Raw genomic sequence first — 11,824 nt, 5'->3', positions numbered from 1 at the left:
ATTTTATATATAGCTATGTGTATAAACCTGCATTTTTTTTTTTCAGTAAAACTGGGATCATTCATTCTTCCTTCACTGATGTGGTATGTTCTTCTTTCCATGTCAGTACATACAGAGCCACCTCATTTTTTTTTTTTGGTACTGGGGATTGAACTTGGGACCTTGCGGTTGTGCGGCAGGTGCCAGAACCACTGAGCTAAATCCCCGGACCAAGCTACCTCATCTTTACTGGCATAATATCTTGACCTTTTCATCCTGTCAAACAGAATCACAACACCCCACCCCACCCATTCCTTTCTGCAGACATTTCACCTCCTGGACATTCTGGTAAATGGGCCTTTCTGCAATAAGTGTCTCTAAACAGACTTGCTGGCTGTAAGCAATTTACATTTTTAAAGTGTCCTATTACTTTCCCTGAATGCTCCATCAACATACATTTCCATCAAGTATTTATCCCCCCACCAGCAAAGGTATATTATAATTTTCTTTGCTAGCCAGGTGTGGTGGCGCATGCCTGTAATCCCAGAACTCAGGGGGCTGAGGCAGGAGGATTGCTGAAAGTTCGAGGCCAGCTTGGGCTACATAATGAGTTCAAAGCCAGTCTAAACTGCATAGTGAGACCCTGTCTCAAAAAACTTAAATAAATACATAAAATCTTTGCTAATCTGATACATACATGACAAATATTCTCAATTGCTGCTAAGAATTGATTTCCCTGTGTTACTTGTGAGCTATGTGTATTTTCCTTCTTCTCTCTCTCTCTTTTTTTTTTTTTAGTACTGGAGAGGACTTTAGCATGCTCAGCAAGCAGCTCTACTACTGAGCTACATCCCTAGCTCTTTTTATTTTTATTTTGAGACAGTCTTGCTAAGTTGCCCAGGCTGGCCTGGGACACATGATCCTCCTGCATCAGCCTCCAGAGTAGCTGGGATTACAGGCAAAGGCTACCACCACACCCAGTTTGTATTTTCTTTCTTTTTCCTCTTTTTGGCATTTTTGAGTCAGGGTCTTACTATGTACCCCAGGCTGGCTTTAAACTCAAGATCTTCCTACCTCAGCCTCCCAGTGCAGCCTCCCAGTGCATTTTCCCTGGTTTATTTTTTGGGTTTTTTTGCATTTTCCTTCTTTTTTTTTGGTACCGGGGATTGAACTTGTGACCTTGTGCTTTCGAGGCAGGCGCTGGAACCATTGAGCTATATCCCCAGCCCTGCATTTTCCTTCTTGACAGGCCATTTGTGTTTCCTTGTGAGCTGCCCGTTTGTGTCCTTTTTTTTTTTTTTTTTGGTAGCAGGGATCAAACTCGGGTCCTTGGGCTTTCGGGGCAGGAGGTGGAACCTATCTTTTGCGTGTGCCCTTTTTTGGTTCTCAGGAGCATAGAGATGAGTTTATTGTATTTCTTATCTCATACCATATAAGCAGCATCACTGGGTACAAGGCCACCTTCTTGTTTTGGTTTAGTTTTTTGGTTTTTTTTTTCTTTTTTCTTTGATCTAACCCCTGTTCCACTGAAAAATGAATGGATCTTTGTGAAATATGTAATATCTTTTTTTTTGGTACCTGGGATTGAACTTGTGCTTGCAAGGCAGGCACAGCGCCACTGAGCTAAATCCCTGACTCTAATAACTTTTTGTTTTGTTTTTTTGGGTACCAGGGATCAAGCTCAGGACCTTGCACTTGCAAGGCAGGCACGGTGTCACTGAGCTAAATCCCCAGGCCCCCTGTTTTGTTTTTTGAGAGTGTCTCGGTTGGTAGTGCAGGCTGGCCTTCAATTCACCATGTAACCCAAGCTGGCCTCAAACTCGGGGCAATCTTCCGGCCTCAGCTTCCCAAGGGCTGGGATTACATGTGTGTGCCATCATACCTAGTTCAAATTATTTTATTTTGAGACAGAGTCTCACTGTCTTGCCTGGGTTGGGCTTGAACTTGAGATCTTCCTGCCTCAATCTTCCTAGCAGCTGGGGTTATAGGTATTGCCAATGTGCCCAGCACAGTTCACATTTTTCTAGAAATGTATTCACTTTGCTTAACATTTTTATGCTTGCTCACATACAATTATTTATAATGTTCTCTGGTATTTTGTTACTTTAAACCTCTGCTCCACAGTGATCAGGTCCTGTGGGGCCTGGGGGCCATGGGAAGGATTCTGGGTTTATCTTTTTTTTTTTTCTTTTTTTGGTGCCGGGGATCAAACTCGGGTCCTTGCACTTGTGAAGCAGGTGGCGGAACCACTGAGCTAAATCCTTGGCCCTCTGGGTTTATCTTAAGGTGAGGAAAAGAATGACAAGGGATTGGAAATTGCCACTGAGGCTGCAGGATAGAATGAGGAATCCCAAAATGAGTTGCTGCTGGTCAAAATACTGTATGCAATTTTAAAGAAAATGGAAATAAGCCGGGTATGGTGGTGCATGTCTGTAATTCCAGCAATGGGAGGTTGAGGCAGGAGGATTGCTGTGAGTTTGAGGCCAGCCTGGGCTATATAATCAGTTCAAGGCCAGCCTAAACCACACAGTGAGACCCTGTCTCAAAAATTCCAAAAAATAGGACTGGGGATCTAGCTCAGTGGTTCTGCTGCCTGCCTTGCAAGCACAAGATCCCGAGTTCGATTCCCAGTACCAAAACAAAAAAAAATTCCAAAAAATAAAAAATAAAATAAAAGGAAAGAAGCTCTATTAGCATTCTCCAGAGAAACAGAACCAACTGGATATGTATCTAGGTATATGAGAGGCGATTTTTTAGAGAAATTGGCTCATGCAATTATGGTGGCTGAGAAGTCCCTTTGCCAGTCATTGGTCTGCATATTGCTTTAGCCACCTTAGTTACTCCTTAAAGGCCATTTAAAATTCTATTTTATTCAAACTTTTCTTCTTTTCCTAATTAAAAAAATAACACCTGAGTGAGGTTGTGCACACCTGTAATCTCAGCACCGAGGGAGGCTGAGACAAGAGGATGGAAATTGTACTTTGGACAGAGTCTTCTAGTGCATTTCTTTATGCTGCCTTTCCCCCAAAATTCCTCCTTTAGGGTTTTTTATGAGTGACTTTTAATAAGCAACCTCCTAGTGAGCTTTTTTGTGATGATAATATGCCACACATGTCCCATATTTCTATAATTCTTGAAATATACACCACATAAAAACATGACTTTAAATTCAGTTATTCAATGAGTAATTTTTTTTTTTTGTATCGGGATCGAGCTCAGGACCTTGCACTTGCTTTGAGGCAGGCAGTGGCACCACTGAGCTAAATCCCTGGCCCAATGAGTAATTTTTTAAAGTGCAATAATATTCAGTTCAAAGTAAAACTACATTAATTTTTCACAGTAAATATTTGAAGACTATATATGTTTTTGTGCAGTCATGGATCCATCCGTTTCAAAACTCCTGGAAGCTAAAGTTAACCCTTATTTGAACTGGGGTCAATGTATGACAAAGACGAATAATGGCAATTGCAAGAATCTCAGGTAGAAGCTGGGCATGGCAGTGCACGCCTGCAATCCCAGTACTTGGGAGGCCAAGGAAAGAGGATCACCATGAGTTTGAGGCCGATCTGAACTATGTAGTGAGAACCTGTCTCAAAAATAATAATAATCATCTCAGGTACAATTTATTGCTTGTATTTAATGGCGACAGAAGTAGTTTGTTTGTTTGTTTGTTTTTGGTACTGGGGATCGAACTCAGGTCCTTGCGCTTTCAGGGCAGATGGCGGAACCACTGAGGTAAATCCCCAGCCCAGAAGTAGTTTGTATTTGAAAGTGCATGTGCACCACAACAATCCTATGGGACAGTCATTCTTTTTTTTTTTTTTGGTATCAGGGTTTGAACTCAGGACCTTGAGTTTGTGAGGCAGGCAGTGGGACCACTGATCTAAATCCCCGTCCCTGGACAGTCACTCTTAATATCCCCACTGTACAAATAAAATCTTTAGATAAAAACATTTGCCTGAGGCCATGGTAAGAGATGAACCTAGAATGTAGACCCAGAGTCTGGGAACACATATACTTAATCACTATCATACACCAGTAGTATAATAACTAAATCTCAACTCAGTGGTGAAATACATATTGTCTTTAAGATTATGCTCAGACTATAGTGAAAAAGTTTGTAACAGAAAAATGCTTTAATCAAGGAAAGCTCCAGAAGCTACGTGGCATATAAAACTTATCTCTTAAAAGGTACTGGACAGCTGCCAAGCAGGTAGGCCTTAAAGGTAAGATCCCAGAAAAAGTGGAAGTGCTTTCAGAGAGGCCAATTCTGCCTGACACTTGTAACTTCAGTATAAATCTCACTGGATGGCACAGGGTCCAGGGTGAGGATGAGCTGAGAAGTCACACAGAGGAGACTGTTGAGAACTTGGAACCTCCAAAGTGATTAAACCCCGAAGGCCACTGGTGATCCTGGAAAGAAAACAGAGAAGGGCAACAGTTCCTTAATTTGTAATTGTGTAGGGGAAGAGGTTAAGAAGCTAAGTACAAACAAGACAAAAATAATAATATATACACAACCAAAAAATCCCCCAAAGGTGAAGATTATACTAGTTTTTTTTTATTTTCACAGTGCTATCTATTGCCAAACTTATCTAGCTATTTATATATTGAGAGATGAGAATTCATGAGTTCATACTGATACCTTGATATCTTCCCTATTTCCCTAAGACCTGCATGCTAAAGGTTTGGTCCCCATCCTGAGGCACCAGTGGGAGGTAGTGGAATCCTTAGAAGGTAGGGCCTCGTGGGAGGAAATTAAATTATTGGAGACATGACCTTGAGGGGATATTGGGACCCTGGTCTCTTTCTCTCTCTCTGCTTCCCAGTTGCCATGAGGTGAGTAGCTTTGCTCTACTCCACACTCTCCACCATGATGTTCAGCATTGCCATAGACTCAAAGCCACAGGGCCAAGTGACCATAAATGGAAACCAGGAGCCAAAATCAAACATTCATCCTTTAAGGTGTTTATCTCAGGTATTTTGCCACAGTGATCAAAAGCTGACTAACACATACCTCGAACTCTAATCATATTTACTCAATTACTTAATCTAAAAATAAATTGAAAGATTTCATAATTATTAACTCCATATTTACAAAAACCTTGACTAGGGCCGAGGATTTAGCTCAGTGGTTCCACCTCCTGCCTTGCAAGCACAAGGTCCTAAGTTCGATCCCCAGTACCAAAAAAAACCACCCCAAAACCCTGACTAACTTAAGATTGATTTGTACTGACTGTTGTTTTATTTAGAATATATAATCAAACTACCATGTTCAAAATCTAATTAGAATGTTAAAATCCCTCTTCTTCAGTGTGATTATCCCATTCATTTAAAATGCACTCCTTTGGTTGTATATATATTCTATATCGAATTTCCCATTCCTATTTATTTAGTTTTAAAAAATGTAACATGAAAAAAATAGGGCCAGGGATTTAGCTCAGTGGCGCCATGCCTGCCTCACAAGTGTAAGGTCCTTAGTTCGATCCAGTACCAAAAAAAAAAAAAAAGGCAAAACTATATAGAAATAGAGTCAAAATTATAGAAAAATGTAGCAGAACAAGAATCTATTCCAACTTCCAACCCTTTCTTCCACTCTATTCTGATCTACATCTTGAGATAGATTGAATCTTAATTCTCCTCTTCCTTCCTTCTAACCTCTTCCTCCTAGTTTGTTGGCTCCTCCTCTCCGCTCCACTCCCTCTTTCCCTCTTTTTCCTTCTCTTCTTTTCTATTCCTTCTCCTCCTTTTCCTCCTCCTCCCTCTGCTTCTTAGTCTTCTCCTTCTTCTTGTAATCCAAAACTTGCATAGTACCATAGTAATCCATTTTGTGGATTACTATACTGTACTATAGTTCAACCAAACTTAAATTTATGAAATTTTTGTTTGTTTGTTTTTGAGACAGGGTCTCACTATGGAATTCAGGCTGGCCCTAAACTTACTATGTAGCCCAGGCTGGCCTTGGACTCATAGTGATCCTCCTGCCTCAGCCTCCTGAGTGCTGGGATTACCGGTGTATGCCACCATGGCCGGCAAACTTATGGAAATTTATAGGGTTACCAATATATTACATTTGTAAGCAATATTTGTTTGGTTTTTTGTTTTGTTTTGTTTGTTTGTTTTCAGTACTGGGGATCGAACTCAGGACCTTGTGTTTGCCAGGCAGGCACGGCATCACTGAGCTACATTCCCAGCCCAATAATGGAATAAGTAGCTTACTTCATACATATTTTGGTAGGTAAACCTTTAGAGAAAACTCCCAGAAATAGGTATGTCACAAATTTCTCAGGCATCTTTTGGTCAATTGAACCCTAAATCCAGTAAACTCAACAAGAAAAATTTCAGAGTAGAGCATTCCTTGAATCACTGCATCACTTGGTTCAATTTCATTAATTCTTAGAAGACGCTTTCAAGCAATAGACATTTAATTTTTAGAAGACTTTTATTGTATATTACATTATTCATTACATGATTTTGCATCATGATTCTACATAAGAGTTTTTGTCCCTCTGCTTTGCTGCCTTTCTTTCTCTTTTTTTTGGTTTTTTTGAGGCAGGCTCTCCCTTTTTAGTTCAGGCTGGACCTGAACTCACTATGTAGCCCAGGCTGACCTTGAACTCACAGCGATCCTCCTGCCTCAGCCTCCCAAGTGCTGGGATTACAGGCATGCGCCACCACATCCGGCTTTGCTGCCTTTCTTTAGGTACTCCTGGAGCTCTGGGATGCTAGTGGTGGCTTAGGCCACGTTGAGAAGGCCAATGTTGTAAATCTTGGGCCAAGGCCAAAAGCCTGAGAGCCCAGGACCCTCTGGGGTAAGTCTGAAGGCCTGGAGTTCTGAAGGCAGCAGCAGTGGAACCTGCCCCAGCTCTGAGCAAGGCCAGTTTGCCTTCTGTATGTTCTCTCAGGGTTCCATCCAGCTGGTGCCCACCCACCCTCAGGGCAGGTTCCCCAACAACCACCCTACAGAAGCCTCAGACTTATATGCTGAACTCCTCAGAAACACCCTCGATGTGCGTGTTCCTCAACCCAGTGAAGCTAAGACCCAAAATAAAGCATCACAGAACCCACTTTACCACTCTTGAAAAACTTATCTGCCCTTTTTTTTTTTGAAACAAGGTTTGCTATGTAGTTCAGGCTGGCCTTCAACTTGTGGAGATACTCCTGCCTCAACCTCCCAACTTGCTGGGACTTATCAGCTCTTGAAAGCTCTTGCTTTTGTTTTTTTGGTACCAGGGATAGAACTCAGAACCTTGCACTTTTGAGGCAGGTGGCAGAACCACTGAGCTAAATCCCTGGCCCAGCTCTTGAAAGCTCTTGAAGAAGGAAGTTGGCAATAACTTTGATTTGTCAAGGGCCGCTGTCCTGCTAAGGCCCTGGGCTGGAACTGACTTCTAATCCCACATTTGGTGTGAAGCACTTCAAGGAGGCCTCCTGATGAGCTGGAGAGAGAGGCTGGCTGTAGTCCTCATAGCCCAGCAGGTCAGCGGTACAGTGGGGCCCACAGTGGGAACCAGCCACTGGTACTGCTGGTAATGGAAAGGTGAATCCTTCCTGGGGCCTGTGTTTTCCACTGCAGGGTGCCCACTACAGTCAGTGGGTCTGTGCATGCCTGTCAGGAGAGAACCATACCAGCTGGAATGGGATCCTGCCTGCTTCCCAGGAATGGCATCCATAAAGGGGCTCTAGGAATCCCTAAAAGTACCAATAAGCAGGAGTCAGCCTTCAGCACTCCCACTTAGAAAGTGAGAAGCCAAGTTATACTGATGCCAAACAAGCAAGCACTTCCTTCCAACCTGTGCCCATAGCTATAGTTACAGTGGTGCAAGTTTTAGGGGTGGGGGAGGAGGGGCAAAGACCCCACCCACCCAGTTTCCTTCCTCATCCATAGGGCCTAAAATGGCCACAGAAGAGAATATGGCATTCTAAATCAAGTTTACAGATTTGGCCACTACTCAAAACTGCATTTTATGGGGGGGGGGGGGCGCTGATTTTTGAGTATTTTGTTTCTTGTTTGTTTGTTTGCTTGTTTGTTTGAGACAGGGTGTCTCTATGTAGTCCAGGCTGTTCTTGAACTCACGATGTAGCCCAGGGTGGCCTCGAACTCCTGGCAATCCTCTTGCCTCAGCCTCCCAAGTGCTGAGATTATAGGTATGTACCAACATGCTGGGCTAAAACTAGGCATTTTAACAGAGTTGTTGAGTGACTGCAGGTGATCATAATACTGTGGGGAAATGGCCCGGGTATAGCTTCCCTGTTCTCTCTGCCTGCTAAAGACAACCTAAACTGGAGCTTCAGGGCAGAGGTAGGACTGGCCCAGGAGACAGATCAGAGGAATCAGCTGAGGGGAGCCAAGGAAAAGGAGGAGAGAGAGGCTGGAAGCCTGAAGAGATCAGGGAGATGTGGCCGTGGAGACCAGAGGAGAGTGGCAAGTGAGTAAGCAGACTTCTGAGAATGTGAGGGCTCCTGGTCAAGAGATGAAAGCATTTCAAACAGGAGGACAGTGAGGGACTGTGACAAGAGCCACTGGGAGGTCGAGGTAAGGCCAGCTGAGAATTAACAACTAAATCTGGCAACCTTACTGGTTCCCTAGGTCCATTCTCCAAGGACTCATTGTAGAAAGGAGGCTCATTACAGACTGACTGCTGGAATTCAGCTAGCGTTGTTCTCTACCCGTCACACAGCTTCATCAGAAAGTTTTCCTTTGGAAGTAAGCCTAGAAAATAATTTCTTTCCACTGAGGAACTTGTTTGTTCCATCTGGTCTAGAAAGAAAAATAGTTACTACACCTCTCTTTTTACTTTGGCTGCCAGGAAGCTCAGAGCCAAATTTGATATTCAATCATGAAAGCACCTTACATACTTACATATTTATATTCTTATTCCTGAGCTTTGCTTTTCTCTAATTATATTTTTACATTCTTGATTCTCTATTTCTATTTTTTTTCAATTTCCTGGTGTACTGGGAATAAGATGGATATGCCAACTTTTTGGATTAATTTAGCAAATATACAGATAAATGGTATAGACTTTGTAGTAATCAGGTCCTTTTGGTACATAACTAACAGAAATAAATTAAGCCCAAAAATATTTTTTAAATTGTCAGTTATTTTACCAAATCATAAAAAGGGCTAGGGTGTGTCTGACCTTAATTTCATGTGTCACAGAGTTTGAGTCCCTTTGCCTATGTGCATGTAAATGTGCATGTGAGTGTGCATGTGTGCATGTATGTATGATTTTATTTTATTATTTTTTTATGATTTTATTTTCATTTCTATCTTGGTTGATTTCATTCTCTCTAGTGCTAATACCAGTGCAGAGCTGCAGGCAGTTCCAGGTTGTAAATGGTAACCTTTGCCACCAAAAGGGAGAGGGGAACCAGGTGTAGTGGCACACACCTGTAATCCCAGCACTCAGGAGGCTGAGGCAGCAGGATTGCCACAGGTTTGAGGCCAGTTTGGGCTACATAGTGAGTTCAAGGGCAGCCTGCACTACATAGTGAGATCTTGCCTCAAAACAAAAACAAAAACAAAAACAAACCAAAAAAGGGGAAAAAAATGGAGAGGGGACTCTCACATGCCCAGGCAGAAAAAACCTAGGACGATGGGCCAGGGATTTAATTCAGTGGTTCCGATGCCTGCTGCGCAAGCACAAGGACCTCAGTTCGATCCCCGGTACCAAAAAAAACCCCTAGGATGGACTGGGATATGATGTAGATATAGATATAGATATAGAAAAGATGAAAGCCCACCTGCCCTCCCTATATCCCTCTCTTCTTTCCTCCATTAAATATTGATCAAGAAAAAAACAATATAGATATAGATATATAGATTTTTTTTCAGCACTGGGGAATCGAACTCAGGACCTTGTGCTTGTGAGGCAGGCACGGCACCACTGAGCTAAATCCCCAGCCATGATATATATATTTTTTTTGAGACAAAATCTCCCTATGTAGCTCAGGCTGTCCTTGAACTCTCTATCCTTCTGCCTCAACCTCCCAAGTGCTGGGATTACAGGCATGGCCACCACACCTGGAAAGATAGAGATGTAATTAGAGCTGGTTTGGAAGAGAGGCACAACAACGTGTTCACCACATGCCTTCCATATGCCAGCCCAATGTCACACCCTAGAGGCACAGACATGAAACATTCCCCTTGTCCTGGAGATAGTCACAATCCAATTGGGTAAAAGACACATATAGCCACCGTACACCTGTAATCCCAGCACTAAGGAGGCTGAGGCAGGAGGATCGCTGCAAGTTCAAGGCCAGCCTGAGCTACATAGTGAGATGCTGTCTCAGAAAGAAAGGAGGGGGGGAGGAAGACATGCACACACAGTTATAGTCCAAGTCACAGCATAGGAAGAACCCTGCAAGAGACATGTAAAGGACTTGGTGAGCTAGAAGGAGGGAGAGGGACCTTTGACACTGGCCATGGGGAAGAAAAGTGGACTGACATTGCCCTTCAGCCACAAGTGGCACTGGACTGTAATCCTTGAGAAAGGGAAAATAAAAGAGACGACCCTTACCATTGTCCAGGTCATACACATCATTGTGTCACACCCACAGTGACCTGCCTCTTCTGACCAGTCTCTACCTCATGCCAAGTCAGCTTTAACACCTGTACATGCCAATCGCATCCCCAAGGCCCTGCCTATGATCCTATTAGGCTTTAGGGGGATATCTAGATGTAAACCATAAAAATGGACTGCATAGTGAAACTCTATGTAGCCCAAGCTGGCCTTAAACTCCATTCTCCTGCCTCAGCCTCCTGAGTGCTGTGATTACAGGCATGTTCCATCACACTTGATCATTTGAATCATTTTAAAATATGCCATTCACTGGCATTGAAGTATATTTACTTTACTGTTCAACCATCACCACTAACCCCATCTCCAGAACTTTTTTATTGTCCAAAACGGAAATTCAACAATAATCCATTCAACAATGACTTCCATTCCTTCCTCTCCACAGCTGCTAGAGGTGTAGCTCAGGGGTAGAATGCTTCCCTAATATGCAAAAGGCTCTTCGTTCCATCCCTAGCACTCAAAATAAATAAATAAAAATAAACTGATAAATAAAGCTGGGCATGGTGGTGCACACCTGTAATCCCAGCACTTGGAGGCTGAAGCAGGAGAATTGCCTCAAGTTCCAGGCCAGCTTGGGCTACATAGTGAGTTCAAGACCAGCCTGAACTACACAGCAAGATCTTGTCTCAAAATAAATAAATACATACATACATACATACATACATACATACATACTTTTTTTAAAAAAAGAAAAAGCCCAGTGCAGTGGTACATCCCCATAATTCCTGTTACTGGAGGCTGAAGCAGAAGAGTTGGAAGATCCAAGCCAGCCAGGGCAACTTAGCAAGACCCTGTCCCAAAATATTTTATTTTAAGGCTTGGGAATATAGTCAGTGCTAGGGTGCTTGCCTGGCATGTGTGGGGCCCTGGGTTCAACCTCTGGTACTACAAAGAGAAAGAAAAAATGTAAATGGTGTAAACACTCCAGGGACTGAGTTTGTTCAGGGCTCAGCAGCAGTGCCCAGAAAAAAGTCTCCCATCCAATATTTGGCCAACAGAGCTTTGTAAGGGTCCTTTACTCCTTACGACAATCCTAGGAGGTGGGGAAAATTATGATGCCCATTTTTTTACTAAGGAAACTGAGGCACTGAGGGTTTGGGGTATCTACTCAGAGACACAGGCTAATAAGGGTGGAGCTAGGATTACAATACAAGGAGCATCACTTAGAGTAGGCAAACTTTCAACAGGTGCCAGTCTTCCTGGGTGTGGTGGGGGTGGGTCCCCAGGGAGAGTCTGACACTGGTCAGCTGCCCTGCAAGGTT

Source organism: Heterocephalus glaber, unplaced genomic scaffold (genome assembly GCF_053883595.1).
Source record: "Heterocephalus glaber isolate CG9 unplaced genomic scaffold, H.glaber_assembly_v1.0 deba00000594, whole genome shotgun sequence".
NCBI lineage: Eukaryota > Metazoa > Chordata > Mammalia > Rodentia > Bathyergidae > Heterocephalus > Heterocephalus glaber.
This window is presented reverse-complemented; position numbering follows the sequence as displayed.